Consider the following 22,737-nt stretch of genomic DNA (forward strand, 5'->3'; position numbering starts at 1 on the left):
TCCATTCTTTCTACAATGGGCTTGACATTTGGGGAGTGGAGAAGATTATAGTGAAGATAGTGTGATTAAAATGCCTCCTATTAATCATTATATTTGTTTAAGGTTCACAAGATTTGTCCTAATGAGGTGTTTCAGAGAACAGAGTAGACATCGTTCACTTTATTGAGGCATAGAAACAGCATCCTTCTTTTTGTCAAAAGTTTTGCACTGCATAAAATGTTCCTTCCAGAACTTCTCTTAGAAAATAATGGATTGCTCCAGATACCCATTTTCTCTGCTGAAGTGAAGTAGCTACTCTACTCTTCAGAAGGAGAGGCCCACATAGCTTTGCAAAAACTGCTTCAAAGCCATGCTTTCCTTTGATAAAGTTTTTTGTGAATCTTACTTTGAAGATTGACACCATCTCTCGGTTGGAAATATGCCCTTCAGTTTCTTCAGTTTGCTTCTTTTCCTTCTAGTATAAAGACTTCAGCAAGAATGGATTCTGATTTTTCACATTACATGCTGGTGAGAAACCTGCATCCTGTTCTTATATTTGCTAAAGCAAGTCTGTAATTTTGACCTCATACATTTATTCTGCTATTGCTACATATATTAGTTTATTAAGGAACTTTGGGATAATGCTGTTGCTGCAGCTGGGACTCAGAAATAAATATGTTAAAAAACTGATTTCCTAAAAGTTTAAAATCTCTTACATACATACACACACACAAACACATTCTTCCAAGTATTTTCCTAGCAGAGTCTGCTTTTTCAAATTGAGTGATGATACATTGAGAGAGAGAGACATTGACCCAAAGTCATCCAGCTGGCTTTCATGCTTAAGTAGGTGGGACTAGAAACTGATGCTAGACCAAATTGTCTGTTTCTCTCTCTGTCCCAATACACACACACACACACACACACACACACACACACACAAACACAAACACGGTTGTTGTTGTGGAGAAAATAGGAGGAAGGTGTGTTGGATATATTGGTCGCCTGGAGTTATTTGTAAAAACAAAGGTGGGATATAAAATTACACACACAAACAAACACACATATGTGTGTGCGTCTGTGTGTGTGTGTGTGTGTGTGTGTTCCCCAGGTAACCAACAAAATTAATTCCAATTGTTCTCTATTTATTATTGTTTTTATATAGCAATATAATATTATTATTCAGGTGTTTACATTAATAATATACTAATTTAAATATTAAATTTATTATTCTGCTTCAGGAAGCAATCAACAGTAGATGGAATAAGTATGGAGATCCCCGTTCATAGGTAATGAAAACTATTACATAAAAAGTTGAAGCTAATAGTTGTTGTTCCTGATGTTCCAGACTTTAGAAATCAGCCCAAAAATAGAGAGAAAATACTTGAGAGCTGGTCTAATAACCAATGAGATTTTATTTGGAATCTTTTCTTTATGCCACCTTATCTATATTTTTAATACAGCTTGTGCATCCACAGATATTGCCCCTGATTTTTTTTCAGCTATAACTTCATGTCCATCATGATTTATTTCCCTGGGTGTTCTACAAAGGGGATGTCTTATTTAAAAGTTGAAAGTGGTGTGTCCTAAATATCAAGCTAATATGAACCACAAGGGTCATCAAGGCCAACCCTTTGAACTGTGCAGGAAATCTTATTGTCAGAATATTTTTCATTACATTTACATAAAATTTAGATAGGTATGATTTATAACCATTCTTTCCAGTTCTACTTTCTGCGGCTATGGAAAATCATTTCAGATCCCTGCAGGGCCTCAGTGGTTATTTATCTCTAACTCATTGTGGAGCTGTTAATGGTGATTTTATAATTGCAGTTAACCAGTCAGTACATCATGAATTCTGCTCTTCAAAGATAGTTTACTGAGTTCCCCTGAGATCTTAAGCCAGAATCCTAAGGTGCAAATCATCAGGCTCTGTGGACTTGATGGAAGGAATTCAAATTAGCTATAAGTTCCTTTACAAGTTTACAACTTCTTTATTGCACCATATTTCCCAATTTATGTTATTCAGATCATCATTTCTTTTGCTGAAACAAAACAGAAGTGGGGTTTGTCTGCTTTATTTTGTTCCCTTTTTCTTTTTCCTATAGGCATATTTGAAGAAACCTTTCCTGATGGATTTTTTCTGCCTTGCTACTGTTAACTGATTTCTACCTTTGTCTTTCTGCTCTCATTCCTATATTTCCGAACTAAATTTTGTAGACTTCCCTAGATATTATCTCTGCCTTCCATTTCCACCATTCTTTAGTCTCAGCTCCTTCATGATCTGCCTGTTGAAGCAGCTGTTGTTACCTGTCTCCTAATTTTTTTACCTCTTTGACTCCCCTATCCTGAATCTCATTTTCAAGAAATTTCAGATGGTTACAAAATGTTTGTCTTTTAAAATTTGTTTCTATGGCATTCCTTATTATTTTAGTGTATTAAAAATCATTTTTTTAAAAACAAAATCCATTGTTTTTATTGAACTCATGTTAAAAGAAGAACCTAGCAATGCACTCCAAGTATTCATCATTTTAATATTTTAAATCATCCCCTCCTTGCTAAGGAGGAACTAGTGTCCACCTCAACTTTTTGAAAGAGTAAGTGATTATCAGCAGAAATCTTTATCTGACATCCTTTGTGTTGGAAGAAAAGTCTTCATCATGGTTCCATCCAAGCTGGGATAAACAACATGGCAACTGCTTTAAGAAGAAGGTTACAGTTTATTGCAGAGGAAAGCTGGACAGAAAGATGGATCCAGCAGAAAAAGGACTGAGCACATGTGGGGAGTGGGTTTTATACCCCTTCCCAGACTCTTTTGTTTGGAGTTATTTCCTGTTTCAGGCTTTGTATTTCCTGTTTCACATATTCTGACCTGAGTCTGGGTGTGCCTTTCTGGTATTCTTGATGGTTGTGGGTCAATCCTATTATGTCCAAAGGTCATGTCCTGCTCTCCTGGGGCTGGAGTATGTAGATGTTAGGCCTTTGTCTTCCTAAACTTCTAGCTTCAACCTTCTTGATGGCTTACATTTGCATGTCTATACTGTAGAACTAGTTTTCTGCTTGGGGGAAGGAGAGCTGAGACTATTAAGAAAACTGGGCATGCTTTCCTGGTTCTACAATATCTTTTTTAGGAAATATATTTTCCTGCCCTTTTAATATTTCCTTTTCTGGGGAGCTGACTACCCTCATTTGTTTTACAGAATTCATTTTCTAACAGATGACTGGGTGGTTGAAATTTCATATCATAGCCACTTCACCTTTTTCTAAGATTTTATTCATCACGTTTTCTTTTCCTTCTTTATCTTCATTTTTGGTTCTATTTTAATTAAAGTTGGGGTGTTGTTTATTAGTCTTTTTTAATATTTCATTATTTCCTTCATTTTTCTGTGTGTATCTGTCAAGTCCCTTTGGAAGGCTGCCATAAGAAAGGGGAGGGGGAACATGAATGGGTGTGGCTTGAAGAAGTTTCAGTATTGCTAGCATTTGTTTCTACTTTCGCTTTGATGTATTCAGATGGGAATTAGGGAAGGGGGGAATTAGGGAAGAGGAAATGCCCTCGAGGCCATTTGTGTTCACTCCTGCTGACTGGCACCTGGGAAAAAGGTTGCTTATCACCTTTTCAACGCAAATTTCTCATATCATCTTCGCACCAATGGATTGGCTCCTGATGGACTGGGGCACTGGAGTAGAGCTGATGAAATGGGGTTTTTAGCTTAATGCCTTTGTGCGGGAACCTCAGATTCCATCTTTTTATTTTTCAGTCACTTTGTCTCAGTAAAAGATCCTCTTTGAAACAATGCTTGTTTCCTGAGTTGTGCTTTCCTGGGGGAATAGCTGAGGCAGGTCCTTAGAGTATGTTTCTACTCTTTTTTTTTGTAATCTTGCTATAAAAATACAGTTGAAAGGGAAAAAAATCCTCATCTATCTTTTCCAGTTAGTTTGATGGTTTGTAGCAGATTCCTTGAATAATATTTCTTCTGCAAATTTGTCATTTTAGCTTCACACAGAAATTTTCAATATTCTTGGAACTATAGGACCTCTATATAGGGATCTTCCTCCATGGAATACAGTGCTATTATTTTAACATACCAACTGGAATTTAATACTGTCTCTGATTCTGAGGTTAGAGAATTATAGTCTAGGATATGGTCAGTAAAGCCAATGAGTCTAACTTTCCATTCAGTTCAAGAATCAGGTAATACTTCTCTGACAAGTAAAACTTTTCTCTTCAGATGCTTTTTGAACATATCCAAAGAGAGTCCATCAAATCACTAGATAATTGGTTCCACTGTTAAAGTGCTCTTAAGGAGCAGTTAGGGTGTTTTTGTTGTTTTTTAACATTGAGTCAGACTGTACCTTTTTATAACTTCAAACCATTAGTTTATGTGTTACACCTTGAAAAAATAGAACATAAACCATGGGCATTCTCCCTTACTCTCCTTATTTTCCTATCACTGATTACCTTTTGTTGCCCTATTTCAATGTCTCCATCCCCATAAAGTACATTACTCAGAATTAGACAGAGCAATCAGAGAGGTACTGACCAGTTCTTTGACTTTTCCCAAGTACATATCTTTTATCTTGGTATAAGTCATTAAAAAATTGAAAAGTACTAGAACAAGAATTAATCATGAGCCACTCCCCTTAATACCCTTAATATCTACCATCAGACTGTTGAGAAACCTATATTAGGTATGCTGAGAAAACATTCTGTTTTCATGTTTATCAAGGGGTTGTTAAATAGTCACACTACTAAATCTCCCACAAGCAGATTTTCTGTATCTATTAATCAAACAAGAAAAAAATCTTTAGACTGAATGGTTCATTTTAATATCATATGTCATGGCAAAGCCATTCGGTATTTTCATTTTTCAAGTCATTAAAATTAAGCTTTTGAACTTTTCAAATTTCAAGAAGTGCTTTAAATTAAAACAGTAATTTTACTGTTTTTTAAGATCTGTTTGGGGAATAGAATTAACAGTGTTATAGGGAGTAACTGCACTGCTCATACTTTAACTGAAATTACAGTTAAATCTGTATTATTAGAATTCAGTGTAAGGAGGAGGAAGCAGCTCATTAGCTATCATATGAACATATTTTGTTTTGTTTTTCATTTATTAGTAGTATTTCTTTGGTGCTCTACCCCAGGGCTTTTCAACCGGTGGTACGTGTACCACTGGTGGTATGCGAGCACTGGGGTGGTGGTACGCGGCATCGCCTTCCTCCCCCTCCCCCCTCCCCCCTCTGCTCCTCAACCCCCACACACACTCCGCTCCTTTCCAGCTCACTTGGTTGCAGAAAAAATGCTGCTTGGTGACGGCCTGCAGGAACCCTAGACCACGCAAAGAGCACAGGTATAGAGCGAGGCCCCACCCTTCCCAGGGCTGGCTGTACAAAGTCGCCAGCTGATCGGTGCGTACAGCCGGCCCAGACCTCTGCTGATGGGCTCCAGTCCACAGAGAGCTCCCAGCGGGTTGATGGCTTCCTGACAGCAGCCCCGGCTGGTGAGGAGGCTGGGAGGGAAGTGGCAGCCTGGCGCTGGGGCTGCCAGGGCTCAAGCACAGGAATCAGCACTGCTTTGCAGCTGATCGGTGCTTCTTTGGGGCTGCCAGGGCTGGAGCTCGGTGCTGATCCTGGTGCTTCTGCTGAGCCCCAAATAAGCCCAAATCACCTGGATAGCAGCACTGATCCCGGCGCATCTGCTGAGCCCTGAAGAATCACTTATCACCTGGAAAGGAGCATTGATCCCTGCTCACACACACACAAACACGTGCGAGCAGTTACAGCTGAAGGTGTTTTAGCCTTCAACTTCGGCTCCCAGTGCTTGCCCTCGGCCGCTCCCCTCCCCTCCGCGCCTCCAAACTGATCCCCAGGGCAGCATGTCTGACTGAGGAATTCTGGGAGTTGAAGTCCAGAAGTGGCTTGTAATTGGGTGATGGCGTTAAACTCTTGTGCTGAGCGGAAGCGTGTGCTGCCGTGGCCGATAGGCTGCGGAGGCCACCGCAGAGGGGAGGGTTATTTTGCAATGGGGGCAGGTGAGAGAGAGAGAGACAGGAGGGGCGGTTATGGCGGGAGAGATGAAAACGAGTGGCCTCATCATGGCTGCCACCTCCCATTATGAGTTGTGGTTGTTTTGATCCTGGCACGCAGCTCCAGTAAGTGGGCAGTTGAGCACGAGATAGTTTGGGGCATCCCCAGCTGCCCCTTTTCCTCTTGAGCCTCTTTCCGGTAACGGAGGCCTTCCCTGCAAGCAAGTGAGCTGGGCAGGAGCCCAGACGACACCGACACTTGCGGCAGTGCAGACCCGAGGGCTGCTTCATTCCCGCTTGGCCTCTTGCAAAAGAGGGAGGGAAGGAAGGAAGGAAGGAAGAAAAGAAGAAAGGTAGCAACAATGGGAAGGAAGGAAGGAAGGGACTAAGAGGGAAGGAAGGAAAGGGAAGGGAGGCCGGGCAGATTGTGGGCACTGGCAGTGGCCCTGACACAGAGGGCAAACGCACACACAAGCGGGACAGATGTGCATGGCAGAGGCGCTGCTCAGGGCTGGAGGGTGATTGCACGCACAAGCGCCCTCCAGACCAGCACTGCTGCCTGTGCCTGCAATCTGCCTGGCCTCCTCTCCGGCCTGAGCAGCACCTCTGCTGTGTGTGGCTGTCCTGCTTGTGTGTGCGATCGCCCTCCTGCCACGAGCAGCGCCTCTGCCATGCATATTCCCAGCGGCCAGTCAGGAGGATTCCTGGCCAGAGAGAGTGGGCAGGGGAGACAGCCGGCACTGTGCCCAGCAAGAGGGACCTTGAGTTGGCTCGGCCGCCTCTCCAGCATCTCCCAAAGGCATCTCCAGAGTCTTTACTTCCAAAGTTGAAGAGTAGCTGCAGTGTATCCCAGAGTATCCCAAAGTTGAAGAGTAGCTGCAGCAGCCAGAGCAGCCTCTTAGCTGTAAGGATGCAATTGACTTTGGAACCGGGCAGGTGGACTGGCTTGAAAACCTGGAGCGGATCTCCCATTTGGTCTGCACAGGTAAAGCGGGACCAATTGGAGGAGAAGCTCCACCCAGAGGCAGAGTCTGTGATTTTTTACAGGCTGGGGTTTGGGCATGTTTCCTTCTAAAGTTGAAGAGCAGCTGCAGTCTATCCCAACTTGAAAGGCAGGTGGAGAACGCAGCAGCCCGAGCAGCTCCTTAGCTCTAAGGACGCATTTGACTCAGGAAATGGTCAGGCTGGCTGGAAAACCTGGAGCGGATCTCCCATTTGGTCTGTGCAGGGAAAGTGGGACCAATTGGAGGAGAAGCTGCAGCCAGAGGCAGAGTCCATGATTTATTACAGGCTGGGGTCTGGGCGGTGTAGCACTGGACAATGGGAGGGAGGGAGGGAGGGAAGAGACAAAGAAGGAGGAAAGAAAGGAAGGAAAGAAGGAAGGAAGGGACAATGGGAGAGAGGGAGGAAGGAGGGCACCCACCCCAGTCCCACCCCCCTCCACCAGAGACCCATGGATTCCCCCCCAAACATAGGCAACCTGCAATCTTAAATGATGACTCCCCACCACCCATTAACTTTGTTTGTCAAAAGTTGCAAAAAGTGATCACATGACCCTGTGATTGTTATAAGTATGAATCAGTTGCCAAGCATCCAAATGTAAATCACATGACCCTGGGGTTGCTGCAACAGTCATAAGTGGGAAATAGGATCATAAGTCACTTTCTTCAGTGCCGTCGTAACTTTGATCACTAAGCGAATTGTTGTAAGTCGAGGACTACCTGTACTTTATCATTTTTTTTCCTTTTTTTGGGGGGGGTCAAATTTTTGACACCTTGTTGGACGACTGGTGGTACTCAGACATTGCCTTATCCTAAAAGTGGGACAATGGGTGAAAAGGTTGAAAAGCCCTGCTCTATCCCATAGTGATTCCAGCAATAGCAATGAGCTAAAACAGGGCTTTTCAAACAGTGGTACGTGTACCACCTGTGGTACTTTGCCACATGGCAGGTGGTACGTGACTGCTAGCGAAGTGTAGCAGAGGAGGGGAATGACCCTAAGCGAGCCAAGCCTGAGGGAGAGGCAGCTGCAGCTGCAGGACTGACTGGGCTCAGCAGAAGCCCCAGGAGCCGGCAGGGCTCAGCTAATTGGCACTTCCAAAAGCAGCTCGTGGCTGGAGCTGAACTGAAGAAAAAGGGGGAAGGAGGAGATGACAGGCTGTAAAAGGAGGTGGTTTGCGTGGGAAAGGGGGAAAAAAGACAGGGAAAGATTTAATCCCTTTAAACAAATGTAATTAGTTTTACCTCTTTAATTGAGTCTTTCTATGGCTTTCATAAGGGATGCGGTGGCTCAGTGGGTTAGGACGCTGAGCTTGTCAATCAGAAGGTCGGCAGTTTGGAGAGACTTCCGGTGGCGGCGCGGCGCCGAAGATAGCCGTTTCGGGCTATCCGCTTCACAGCTGAGTTTTTCCGCCGAAAACAGCGCCGATCAGCTGTTTCGGTGGATTTGAAGCCCCCTCCTCGGGAGAAGAGGAGGGGGTGAGGCCCCAGGTAGGGGTTGAGTTCTCCGGGGCCGCCTGAGCTGAAAGCTTGGGTGGCTGAAGGATTGAACTCCCCCGTAGCCTGGGTTGCTCCCAGCTGCTTAGCGTCTCTGCTCCGGGATTTTTGGAGCAGAGCCAGGCGTTTGCGACCACCCCTGCCAGAAGGAAAGACTTTGGAGTAAAAAGAAGCAGGCAGAGCGGTACAGGAGGTCAAGGTGAAGAGGATTTTGATTCTTACTCCCTAGCTTAATGGACTTTTTAGACTTAAAGTGAAAGTGCGCAACAAGTGAAAGTGAGGAAAGATGGGGGCTAAACCTTCCTCTAAAATTTTTCGGAGTGTGGGAAATTCCCCGGTACAACAGACATCGTTGCAAGCTTTGCTTCCTCCTACACCTCCTGTGGCATTGACGCTGAAGGACTTACAAGATGCCTTTTGAAAGCAATCCCAGGTAATATCAGAAATGCTGGGTGATAAGATGGCAAAGTTGGAGGAGAAACTGGAGAAACTGGAGGAGAGGATGGAAGAGAAGTTTAACGTAATGGAGGAGAGGATGGAAGAGAAGTTTAGTGCAATGAGGGTAGACATCTTGTCTACAGTGGAAAGCGTGGCTGAATGTGTACAATGTTTGGACGAAAAAGTGGAGGATCTTAGTCAAAAGAACACTATATTAGAAGTAAAGGTATTGGAGAATGAAAATTTAAGGGAAAAAATGGACGGAGAATTGAGCCTTGTTCAGTATCATCAAATGCAGTATGCTATTAGAATTAGGGGCTTAAAAGAGAATCCTAAAGAAGACCTAAAGCAGCTGATCTCTGAGGCTTTGGAAGCAGTATTGGGCCAGCCAGCGTCTGAAATAGAGGGATGCATGGATAAAGTTTTTCATGTGAATTCATGGATTGCAAGGCAAAGGAAGTTACCTAGAGATGTGGTGGTTTATTTTACAAAGAGAGCAACTAGAGATGAAGTTATTCAAGCTGCTTATGATACTAAGGTTGTGATTGCTGAGCAAGAAGTTCTGGTTTTAAAAGAAATTCCTCCAAAGATTTTAAGGAGAAGGAAGAATTTTGCATTTCTCGTGCAGGAACTTAAGCAACGTGATATTAAGTTTAGATGGGAGATTCCAGTCGGATTGGTGGTGATGCATGAAGGTAAAAGATATCGTCTGGTTACTGTGACTCAGGCGCGTGATTTCTACAATAATGTTTTAAAAGCAACTCCTCTATCACTTCTGGAAGCTGCAAAGGGATCTGGAGAGGGAAAACCTCAAGAGGCTGAAGGTGGACAGACAGAGGAGAATGGTGCTGGAGGGGATCAAATTATAGCTTCGGCTGCTGCTGGAGAGCAGAGGGTGACGCGTGCCGCTTCAAAACGAGCAAGACAAATACAAGAGCAAGACCAGCAGAAGCAGTGAAGCAGTGGGAGGAGCACGGCCCAAAGAAGATAGAGGGGCTATTAAAGATGTGCTCCAAAAGCTTCGGGGTGCCGCGCATGGTGACTAAATTTCTAACTTGGAATGTTAATGGATTAAATTCACCACAGAAGAGAAAGAAAGTTTTTCAATATTTAAAACAATTTAAGACTGATGTTATATGTTTGCAAGAAACGCACATTAGGGTTATGGATCAAAAGTATTTATCGAACTTAAGGTTGGGCACGCAATTTGTGGCTTCTGCGATGAATAAGAAAAATGGAGTGGTTGTCTACGTTAAAAGTTCTCTAACAGCGGAATTAATTGAAGCAGATAAGCATGGAAGATATGTTATGATAGATTTGTTGTTAGAAGGCAAAAAACGCTTTTAGTTGGACTGTATGCTCCTAATCAACAACAAGCTGATTTTTTTAGTTTACTTCATACAAAGATTACTCAATTGGATTACAAATCGTTTATTCTTATGGGGGACTGGAATGATGTTTTGGATGTACAGATGGATAAGGCTGGTTCTTTTAAGCGTGCTCCGAGTCATGCCAGATTGCCTAAATCTTTTTTTGAAATGAAGGACGATTTGGAACTGCGAGATATTTGGCGTGACACACATCTGCATGAAAAGGATTATACTTTTTTTTCTGACGGACATCAATCTTTTTCTAGGATTGATTTTTTTTTGTTGACTAATGATTTTTTTTCTAGGATTAAGAAGGTAAAGATCTGTGCAAGAACTATTTCGGATCATAGTCCAGTTTGGTTAGAGATCAATAAAGACAATAGGGATAGGCGCTCGTGGCGCGTAAATGAGAATTTGTTTAGAAATCAGAGGAATGTGGAAGAATGTAAACAGCGGATGAAGGATTTTTTTTGAAATTAATATGAATAAGGATACTTCTATGGACATGGTTTGGGATGCTAGCAAGGCCTATATGAGAGGGGTGTTGATATATATGAATAATAAACATAGACGTACTTTGGAAGCCAGACAGAAAGAACTGGAGAATGAAATTAGGGAAAAAGAAAAGGCCTTGATTTTGAACCCATCGGATGTGAAGACTAAGGAGGTTATTAAGCTATTAAGAGGACAATTTGATAAATTAATGGCTGATCAAGTGGCAACCAACTTGCGGTTTGCTAGGCATAATACTTTCTGCAATGCTAACAAGCCAGGTAGATGGCTAGCTTATAGACTAAGGAAAAAGCAAAGGGCTTCCAATATAGATAAAGTTGAACATAAGGGAAAGGTTGTGTTTCAACAGGATCTTATTAAGGAAGCCTTTCTGGATTTTTACTCTAAATTATATGCTAAGGAGAAGATTAATGAAAAGGACATTGATGTATATTTGGAGAATGCTAGCATCCCGGTTCTTACGCAAATACAAAAAGAGGAGATTAACCAACTGATAACAGAAGAAGAAATTTTTATAGCAATTAAGGAATTGAAGTTGGACAAAGCGCCAGGTACGGATGGTTTGACTGCGGTTTACTACAAAAATTTACAAATTTTTGTAAATTTGTTGATAAAGCCGTTAAAGGAACTGTTCCAGATAATTCAAAGAGGGGGAAAGGTGCCTCCGTCTTGGAGAACTGCTTTTATCTCTTTGATTCCGAAGGAAGATCAAGATGCTACTCAAGTAAAAAATTACAGACCGATATCACTTTTAAATACAGATTATAAGATATTTGCCAAGGTGTTGGCTAACAGATTGATGAGGGTTCTGCAACAGGTGATTCATGGGGATCAAACTGGGTTTATTAGTGGTAGGCAAATGAAAAATAATGTGAGGCATATAGTTGATGTGTTAGAGTTTTTGGAAAGGAACAACCAGATCTCTGCGGCGCTAATCTTTTTAGATGCTGAAAAAGCTTTTGATCAATTGAATTGGCAATTTTTGATGAAAGTTTTAGATAAAATGAATTTTGGGGATAAATTTTTGCAACCAATTAGGGCATTATATCAAAAACAAACTGCCCGAATAATAGTTAACAATAGTTTGACTGAAGCATGTAATATTGAGAAGGGCACAAGGCAAGGGTGTCCGTTATCGCCTTTGTTATTTGTGTTAACATTGGAGATATTATTGGTAAAAATACGGAATTCGGAAAGAATTAAGGGTATACAAATTAGAGATCAGGATTATAGGTTGAGAGCGTTCGCAGATGATCTGGTTGTTACGGTGACCCAGCCGGAGAACTCTGTTGTGGACCTGATGGAGATAATAATGCAATATGGGAAGGTTTCTGGATTTAAAGTTAATGCACAAAAAACTAAAATTCTGGCCAAAAATATGACAGTATCGCAAAAGGCTCTTTTAGAAGGATTAACTGGATTTGAGATTGCTAAAAGGGTCAAGTATTTGGGGGAGTTTTTGTCACCCTCTAATACAAAGTTATATAAAAATAACTATGAAAAATTATGGGGAAAAATTCAAAAAGAAATGGAGAGTTGGGAAAAATTGCAATTGTCTTTGTTGGGAAGAATCGCAGCAGTGAAAATGAATGTCCTGCCTAAATTTTTATTCTTATTTCAAATGATACCGGTTCTTAAGAAAGATTCTAATCTGGAAGAATGGCAGCGGGGTATCAATAAATTTGTCTCGGCAGGGAAAAGGCCACGAGTTAAACTTAAGATTATGCAGGATACTCGTGAAAGAGGTGGTCTTAAAATGCCCAATCTTAAATTATATTATGAAGCTGCTGCGTTAGCAGGAATAAGTGATTGGATTAATTTGACACAAGAGAGATTATTAAATCTTGAGGGCCACGACTTGTTATTTGGCTGGCATGCATATTTGTTGTATGATAAGAAGGTAGATAATGTGTTTAAAGTGCATATTTTAAGACAGGCATTGTTGAGAGTTTGGAAGAAGTATAGACATAAGTTAGACTGTAAGATGCCATTGTGGGCAATTCCAAAACAGGCAATAGAAAACATAAATGTTGGTTTCAAATATGATGTGACTACGTATAAGGAGATTTTAAGTCTGGAAAGAAATGTCTGGTGTTTGAAGCCGTATAACCTCTTGCGAGATGAGAAGATTGTTCAAACTTGGTTTCAATATACTCAGTTACGGGCCAGGTGGAAAGAAGATCAGAAAACTGGTTTTACAATGACTGATGACAATTTGATAAAGCAAATTAGAAATCAGGGTCCAGCACATATCAAACGGATATATCTTGCATTGATTGAAATTGACTCAGAAACAGAACTTGTTAAAGATTGTATGATAAAATGGGCCCAGAATATTCAAGAAGTTATTACAATGGACACGTGGGAAAAGATCTGGGTGAGGAACGTAAAATTTACACAAGCTCAAAATTTAAGAGAGAACTTTTATAAAATGTTTTATAGATGGCATTTAGATCCTAAAAAGCTTGCAAGTATGTATCCGAATTATCAGCCAAAATGCTGGACGTGTGGTGGTGAAGATGCAACATATTTTCATATTTGGTGGACTTGTAAAAAGGTCAAGGCTTTTTGGATAAAAATTTGGTGGAATATGCAGAAGATCTTCAAGCGAAGGATAAAGTTTTCTCCGCAACTTTTTTTGTTGGGTATAATTACAGATGCTACGGTTGTGGACACTAAATTGATGTTGAATCTAATTACAGTAGCAAGACTTTTAATAGGTCAATATTGGAAGAAGGAGGAACTGCCGACCATAGAAGAATGGACTTTAAAGGTTTCTGACCTGGCAGAGATGGCAAAGAACTCGGCTTATTTGAAAGATCATTCGCAAGAACGATATATTATGGAGTGGAAAAAATGGATTGAATATATCCAGAACAAATATAGGACTAAAAAGTTTCATTTAGCATTTGAATAAGTCTTCCTTTCTATTTTCTTTTTTCTTTTCTTTTCTTTTCTATATGAAATGTTAGTATTGTTTGTAGTTGTCTTATTTGAGCTAGAGAGTGATAGATTTAAGAATTTATTGTTGGTAGCATATGGATGCTTATGATTGTTCTTTGTTTTTATACCCTGTACTTAGCTCTGGGAAGTCGGGGGGGAGGGGGGAAGGGGGGTAGGGGTAGGGAGGGATAGGTAGGGGAGGGGGAGGGGGGATTGTTAAAGATAAAATGTATTTTAAAACTTTTCAATAAAAAAAAAGAAGGTCGGCAGTTTGGCGGGTCGAATCCCGAGTGCTGTGTAGCAGAGTGAGCGCCTGTTACTCGTCCCAGCTTCTGCCAACCTAGCAGTTCGAAAGCACGTAAAAATGCATGTAGAAAAATAGGGACCACTACGGTGGGAAGGTAACAGCGTTCCGTGCGTCTTTGGCGTCTAGTCATGCCGGCCACATGACCATGGAGACGTCCTCGGACAAGCGCTGGCTCTTCGGCTTTGAAACGGAGATGAGCACCGGCCCCTAGAGTTGGAAACGACTAGCACGCATGTGCGGGGGAACCTTTACCTTTACCTTATGGCTTTCAGAAAGTTTAAAGCTAAAGCTTTTCGCAATTGCCGAAGCCTTTCAGTTGCAACATTGTGACACGTGACACACCTGAGGCACCTTAAGAAGAAGAAAAAATGGTCTTTGTGTTTCTTGCTTTGCACTTGATTCCTGTGTCTTTAAGGGTACAGGGAAGGAATTGGGGGGTGCATTCTGACTACACTGTGGGAAGAGCTCAGAAGGGATAGAGGAAGAAGGGCCGATTAGCTAGCTCAGGAGTCTTCAAACTTAGCAACTTCAACTCCCAGAAGACCTGTGGACTTCAACTCCCAGAATTCCTCAACCAGCCATGAGAGCTGAGGAATTCTGGGAGTTGAGGTCCACAGGTCTTAAAAGTGCCAAGTTCGAAGACCCCTGAGCTAGCTGGTAGTGGTGCATATTAATAAACATGGATAAATCCATCGTTCATTTGTCAGTGCAAAGGGAAAGTGATTCAGCAAAGGAACAGCCACCAAAGAAATTAAAACTGGTACTTTTTTTCTTTTTTTCTACAGTTTGTAATAGTTTATTAGATTATAAAATAAAATACAAAAATACAAAAGCAAATAGTAGGACACAGTGGGGAGGAAAAAGGGGGGGAAAGTGAGGGGGAGAAGGGAAAAAGAACAGAGTTCCTCTGTTGCTGTAGAAGGAAGCATTAACACTGAACCTCAACTTTTTACTTTTCTATAATATTATAAGCTAGCCATTTCTCTAACAACAAATGAATCTAATCAGTAAAACCCAAAATTCCCCTCCCTTTTTTTTTAGTCATCAAGTTTTTGACACCCTCTAAGAACTGGTGGTACTCAAATATTGTCATGTCCTAAAAGTGGTACAATCTGTGAAAAGGTTGAAAAGCCCTGAGCTAAAACGCTCAAAAATATATTCATTAAAACTTCTGTTAGAAATTGTTTAGTAAAGACAGTATTTCTGGATTAACTTATTATGGTATTGTTACATTATTTTATGATATGGGAACAGTGTGGTGTTGAATGGCTGTTTTTAAAATGATTACAATAGATATTGTTTTCTCCAGATAATTACTTGTCAATTTGTGTTGAGATAACAATGATATGTGCTGAAACTGTGATAAAAAGAAAGGCAGATGTTGAACATGAGTGAAAAGACAGAATGTGCAGATAAAGGGTGAAAATGGACACAGCAAAGAGACAGCAGAGGTACTATCACAAGAACTTTTGAATAAGTGCTTGCATCATTATATGTGTTTAGATTAATATTCACAGAACCCTGTTACTAAAACTGATCTGTAAAAACATTAAAGTATTTCATCATATCTCCTAAATTTGCTCTTAAGGTTCTATAGCATGTGAGAAAATTGTTTACAGTTTAGATGATAAGATTTTTTTGCACATCATGATTCAGAATTAGAAGCTACAAATCCAATTATAAAATGGTACACTCATTCATCAATACATAGCATCTATTGTCAACATCCCATTATCAGTCCAAAAGGTTTGAGTTGGGGATCTGGTATAGCTCTGATTTATCGCATAGTTGATTCTGCCTCTTACCACCTTTGCAATTTTGAAATGCTTTGTTCTCACACACTGCATGCCTAAAACAACATACAAAAAAACGTTCCATTTTTATCTATCTTCTTTGCAATATTTGTCCTCAATTGTGGAAAGGATTTTGACAAAGCCTTTTTTTAAGAGGGAAAACTTTTGACTATAAACACCTCTGAAGAGAATCAATTGGTCTTTGAATGACTCCAATATGGCTTTTATCACTAGATGCCCAGCCATTTCATTGACAGTGATTCATTTTATTGTTAATCCCAAAGGTTCCTTCAGGAATAAAACACCTTAGATACAACCTTTTCTTCCCTGGACTGTATTTATTGCAGCTAAACTCTAATTATAGTCCTTTTTTTCTTTTAGAAAGTAATCTCAGATAATAGCATCACTTGAAATTCTTGGTTGTTGGCTTTTAGTCCAAGTATGTAACAGCTAAAAACCCAGTATATCTGATTAAGAACTAAGAAAAAAAAGTCTATTAGTGACAATTACACTATTTCATAATAGAACTATTTAATTTTATACTTTATAAAGTTTGAGACACACACACATGTAGAATTGTAATTATTGAATAATCTAACATTTTGATCCTGATCTCTTATATTTGATGCTTCTTTTTTATTTCAACAGAACATAATACTAATGCTAAAATATTTCCAGCCTATATTTCCAAAGGATATTGAAGGTAAGTTTCTATGTTTATTCTACATATTTACTAACTACTAGATGGGGAAGCCATTCTTGTTTAAATTTAGTTAAACCTTTGTTGCGAATATTTGCTGTTACTTTTTCCATTACTGTATATTTTCCAAGTTGCCAATTTATTACTCATCAGGAATGTATTTTTTTCCAATATTTAACCTGAAGAGGTTTTTTTTTTCTAATGTTTGTTCTAAATTTATCTTTAGGGCTGTTGACATATATCTTAGTACATTATGATTGTTTATTTAGTTAGTTAATATGTTTTTATGCTTAGTAAGAAGTGTAGTTTCATTTCAAAGATGATTTATAAAATTCTCTATAATGTTGAGTATTTTCATCCAGTACTTTTGACATTTTTAAGTGTCTACCACATATGGTTAAACATTCTTCTGACTCATGGCATTTCCAGCAATTTTAATTATATAATTTGTCTAATTTGGCAGTCATTGATGGAGTAGTATACTAAAACATTTTATACCATTTTTCCCTAAGTTTTAATTTGGGATGCATTTTATAGGTTGATTTCATAGTTCTTCCTATTGTTGTGCTCTGACTGTTTCTTTAGAATGTTATATCCATTGTATCAAGCAAAGTTTTATTTGTTCTGTCTCTTAATATAATTTTATAAAACCAGTTCTGAGATAACAAAACAGTCAATGAAATACCTAAGACTCCATCTGAGAGGAACTAATAAACTATATCATTGTGCTTGTTTGGTTTATTTTTTTACTATTTTTATTGTTTTGTGAGCTACCTAAGGTTTGGGTTCATAATATGAACAACTATTTAAGTTGAATAGATAAATCGTAGATAGGTAGGTAGGTAGATAGGTAGGTAGATAGGTAAGTAGGTAGGTAGACAGACAGACAGACAGACAGAGAGACAGACAGACAGAGCATAATGCCAAATAATCAAAACAAATTATGGAAAGAAATAACATCTCTGAAAGTTTCCTGGATAAGATATACTGTGGTAAAAATCCATATATAAGCCAAAATAAACTTACTATTCTAAACTGTACTAATTTCAAACAAAAATCTGCAAGAATAGCAAAAAAAAACACAAACAAATTAACAAATTTGGGAAGGAAAACAAAAGTAGGATTTAAATTTCTGCAAATTTCAGAGGAATGGTAGCATTAGATAGTATAGCCTAACTAAAATCTCTGAAGAGTAGAAAGTAAATAATAGAAGCTACAAGGCTAACTAACCGACTCATACCCATAGTATTTATAATGTTACATAATAAAACAATATAATAGTCTAATATCACTGTTACACGGATATCACAATGGCCATTTGTACTCTGGAATTACGTAACCCCAAAATGTGTAGTAAAACTCAATTTACTCTTAATCTTAGATTTGAAGTAAGGCTTTTTGTGATTTTGGAAGTTCTTGCTGATACAGAATAAAAGAGGAAGAAAAATTATTTCCTAAGGGATAGCAACATTATTCAACAGAGTTTTGTATATTTTATATTTACTCGTTTTATAATGTGAAATATATTTTGGAATTGCAACGCATGTATTAATACTTAATAACTGTTTTATTTTTTACTTACTTAGTTAAGTACTTTTTAAATGGAATTTAAATGCCACTCCAATCCAAAAGGAGACTGAACAGCTTGCATTCTCTGTTTCAGTAGGAATGTTTTTTTAAAAAACAACATAACAATTTATTGTTACTACTGCAGCTTAAAATCCATGAGTATCTTAGAAACAATCAAACATCAAACAAAAAATACTAATGAAGATTCAATACTCACAGCAATTCCAGCCTTACCATTATCTTAAAAGACACATTTTAATGGTTTTCCTAAAACTTACCAGGGAGGGAGCTAATCTAATTTCAGAACTTTCAATTCAATTCAAGCTTATTATTACAGTCAAAATCAGAGACCAGAACAAATAAATACACTCAACGAATATCCAGTTAAAATTCTAGAGTAAAATAATAAATAACAGATAAAATCTATATTAAAATCACAATTTGGCATCCAGTCTATCAGTTACACATGGCCTAACTAAACTATAATATCAATCCTTAAACTGTGGGGCCCATAGTCATTGAATACTAAAATGCAAAAATAAAAATAGTAATACAAAAGAGTTTGCTACTTTAGTTGTGTAAAATTTCTATGGTGGATTCATCACATGCTTCCGATGAATCCTCAGCACTGCTGCACAGAATCTAGCCACCTGTGCTGTAATTACAGTCTGTTCGTCCTTAAGCAGCCACTGGAGATAAGTAATGTTGGAACAGCCAGGAAACCTATCAGTTATTGGGAGGATATGTTTTTTTCGAATATTTCTATAGAAAGAGCATCGAAGGAGTATATGCCCATCTCTCCTGAGCCTCAGAAGCAGAGTCTTTCAATCAGTTGTATCTTTTTATACTTTCCTTACAGAACAGCCAATGGAAGTGCATGACACCATGCAAATGAAAATGCTTTCTGATGGTTTGCCAATTACAACTGGCTAAGATAAGTGGCAGGAGTAACAACATATCTAATAGAGCCTGGAGCCAGAAACTCATTGTACACATATGACTGCGTATCATCCGACCCATCTACTGCGATAATTAAGTTCGCAGATGATACTACCATAGTGGGTCTTATTACAGATGGGGATGAGACAGCATACAGGGGGGAGGTACAAAAACTATCCATATGGTGTTGCAACAACAACTTGCACCTGAACATCGGTAAGACAAAAGAGATGGTGCTAGACTTCCGGAGGAAAAAGGAGGAACCTGCCCCACTTTACATCGGGTAGGACTGTGTGGAGACAGTTTCCTCCTTTAAATTTCTGGGAGTCTATCTCCGCGAAGATCTTACCTGGAAAGTTAATACAACCCAGGTGGCCAGAAAGACCCAACAGAGACTTCATTTTCTCAGGGTCTTGCAGAAGAACAGGGTAGAACAACGGCTAATGACCCTCTTTTACCGGTCTACTATAGAGAACGTCCTCTCGTACTGTATTGTGGTTTGGTATGCTGGTCTGACAGCCGTGGATAGGAAAGCATTACAGAGGGTGGTGAGCACAGCACAAGACATTGTGGGCTGTCCCCTGACACCACTGGATGACATCGCCAGGGCTCACTGCCTTGGAAGAGGGAGGAAAATTCTCAGGGATGACTCACACCCTGGATGGTATCTCTTTACTCTCCTACCATTGGGTAGGAGATATAAGACTATAGCCAGCTGTACCAACAGGCTGAAGAACAGCTTTTATCCATGGGCTGTTAGGCTTTTGAACAGGAAATAATTTTATAAACTTTATGCATGATTGACTTGCGAGGCCAGTGTGTTGTGCAATTAACTCACATGGTGTAATAAGATAGAGGGTTTCTGTCACTGTAAGTTGGGGGTGGGGGCATGAAGGGAGGCTCAGCCAATCTCAATGTATACATGGTTGTACTTTGACAATAAAGGTTCATTCATTCATTCATTCATCTTCAAGGACAACCCCATGTATAGTAAATTATAATTTCCAAATGTGAGGTGACTATAGTACAAGCAGTGTCACTTAGTGTGCCAGATGTAGCAATGTAAAAAGACTCATGGGTACAACTCCTATTTAATCTTTTTATTCTTAATTAGCTTTGCCGCAGAACAAAGTAAAAAAAGAGAGATAAAAGGACAGTGCAATGTCTGAGAAGATGTAAAAATGTTAAATGTGAAGGATAACAGTTGTGGAACTCCTATAAAATTCCTTGGATGAGCCAAGGTCTCTTCCACAAGAAAACTCCCAATTAGAAGCACCCAAGTTCATACCATTATGCTAGCACCAGGTGAATTATCAAAGCTATTTTGCTTATATATTATATATTCTAAGTAGTGTTATTGGAAAGAACACTGCAGTCTTCATAACAAACATTCTACTAGACTACACAAACTGTTCTGGTGATATTCAAATACAGTCCAAAACTTCCTTATCTATTACTTGTGCCTTTCAATTCTGGAAAAAATGTTTTGTTCTAAACCTCCTCCATTTCCATTATAATTCATATATTCAAACAGTGCCCAATCCTCTTTGATTCCTGGAGGTCTCTATGATGTTCTCTTAGGGCTGGATGCGTCATGCCAAAACTGCACCCACCCCATTGCCAGCATTGGGGGAAAATGTCACAATACATCGTGACACGTCACATGACGTTGCAAGTTTGACACCCGTGTCTTAGGCTAATGCATTTTCTGCATCTCCTAATCTTCCCATTCTACTTTATTATATCATTTCTAACCTCCAGAGACCAGTCACTCAGGCAATCATTCAAACATATTTTTCAGGGGCCAGACTGACGAAAAGAAGTTCACTGTGGTGTGATAGAAGCCCCACCCTTTAATAAATGCAGTATGATGCTTTCATCTCTCTGACAAAGCAGTGAGAGCCTGCATGCTTTCCTGCTTTGACCTATCCCTGTTTAAAGATCAATGTTGCAATAGCTGGATAGATTCCAAAGGCATTGCTGGCTTATAGTTGATGTGCTCAGATATCCTTCCTATTACCCAGCCTCCAAACAACTCATATGGTGCCTGCTGTGTTCCAGGAGATGGGTCAAGAGATAGAACCAAATAAAAGAAATTGTGGCTATTAAATTTGAGATTCTAAGGTATTTGCGAATTACTAGAAAAATAAGAATATTATTTTGTATTATGAATTGGTTGATGTAGATGGTGAGAATCATGTATAGATAAGAGGTATATCCAGAATCTTAGACTGTGGGGGAATTGTGATAGAAATTGGGGTCATTTAAAATTTGGAAATGATAGATTAAACATTAAATTTAAAATATTAATGGAAAATTAAAATTAAGAAGAATTTATTAGGTCATTATTTTTTTATTAAAGAGTTTTACAAAAACAAAATTTTACAATATATCCCCAAATCCCCCCCACCCCAAACCCGCCCACTTCCCCCCCCACTTCCCAGAGCTAAATACAGGATTATAGTTATAATAATCATATTCTAAATAAAAAATATGCATAATATAGGTAAAGGTAAAGGTAAAGGTTCCCCCGCACATGCGTGCTAGTCGTTTCCGACTCTAGGGGCCGGTGCTCATCTCCGTTTCAAAGCCGAAGAGCCAGCGCTTGTCCGAGGACGTCTCCGTGGTCATGTGGCCGGCATGACTAGACGCCAAAGGCGCATGGAATGCTGTTACCTTCCCACCGTAGTGGTCCCTATTTTTCTACTTGCATTTTTTACGTGCTTTCGAACTGCTAGGTTGGCAGAAGCTGGGACGAGTAACAGGCGCTCACTCTGTTACGCGGCACTCGGGATTCAACCCGCCAAACTGCCGACCTTCTGATCGACAAGCTCAGCGTCCTAATCCACTGAGCCACCACGTCCCTTATGCATAATATACAATTAACCAAATTCATAATGTGCTTTAACTCCCCTTTAACATAACTACATACAAAGTATCAATAACAATATCCCACTAATATCTACTCATAAGCTAAATGGAACTTTTTAGTCCCATATTTGTTCTGAATATAATCTATCCATCTCCTCCAAACTGAAATATATCTTTCCTGTGAATGATCTTTCAAATAAGCAGAAATCTTAGACATTTCTGCAAGATTTGAAACTTTAAACACCCATTCTTCTATAGTAGGCAAACTATCCTTCTTCCAATATTGTCCCACCAGTAACCGTGCTGCTGTTATCATATTCAACATCAAATTAGTTTCTTTAACATCACAATCTACAACAATACCCAATAAAAACAATTGCGGAGAAAACTTTATCTTTCTCTTAAAAATCTTTTGAATGTTCCACCAAATTTTAATCCAAAAAGCTTTTAGCCTTGGTGGAGCAGTGGGCTAATGCCTCCTTAAGTAACACCAGCTACCTGCAATTAGTGCAGGTTCGCATCCCACCAGGCTCAAGGTTGACTCAGCCTTCCATCCTTCCGAGGTAGGTAAAATGAGGACCCAGATTGTTGGGGGCAATTAAGCTGACTTTGTAATAATGCCGCTTGCGGGGGTGTGTGAAAGCCCTAATAAGCAGGCATATACATAGAATGAAGGCTACTGCTAAGCTTGTAAGCCGCCCTGAGTCTTCGGAGAAGGGCGGGATATAAATGGAATTAAAATAAAAAATAAATAAATAAAAATTATATTTCTACAAGTCCACCACATATGA

Source organism: Vipera ursinii (genome assembly GCF_947247035.1).
Source record: "Vipera ursinii genome assembly, chromosome: 4".
Lineage (NCBI taxonomy): Eukaryota > Metazoa > Chordata > Lepidosauria > Squamata > Viperidae > Vipera > Vipera ursinii.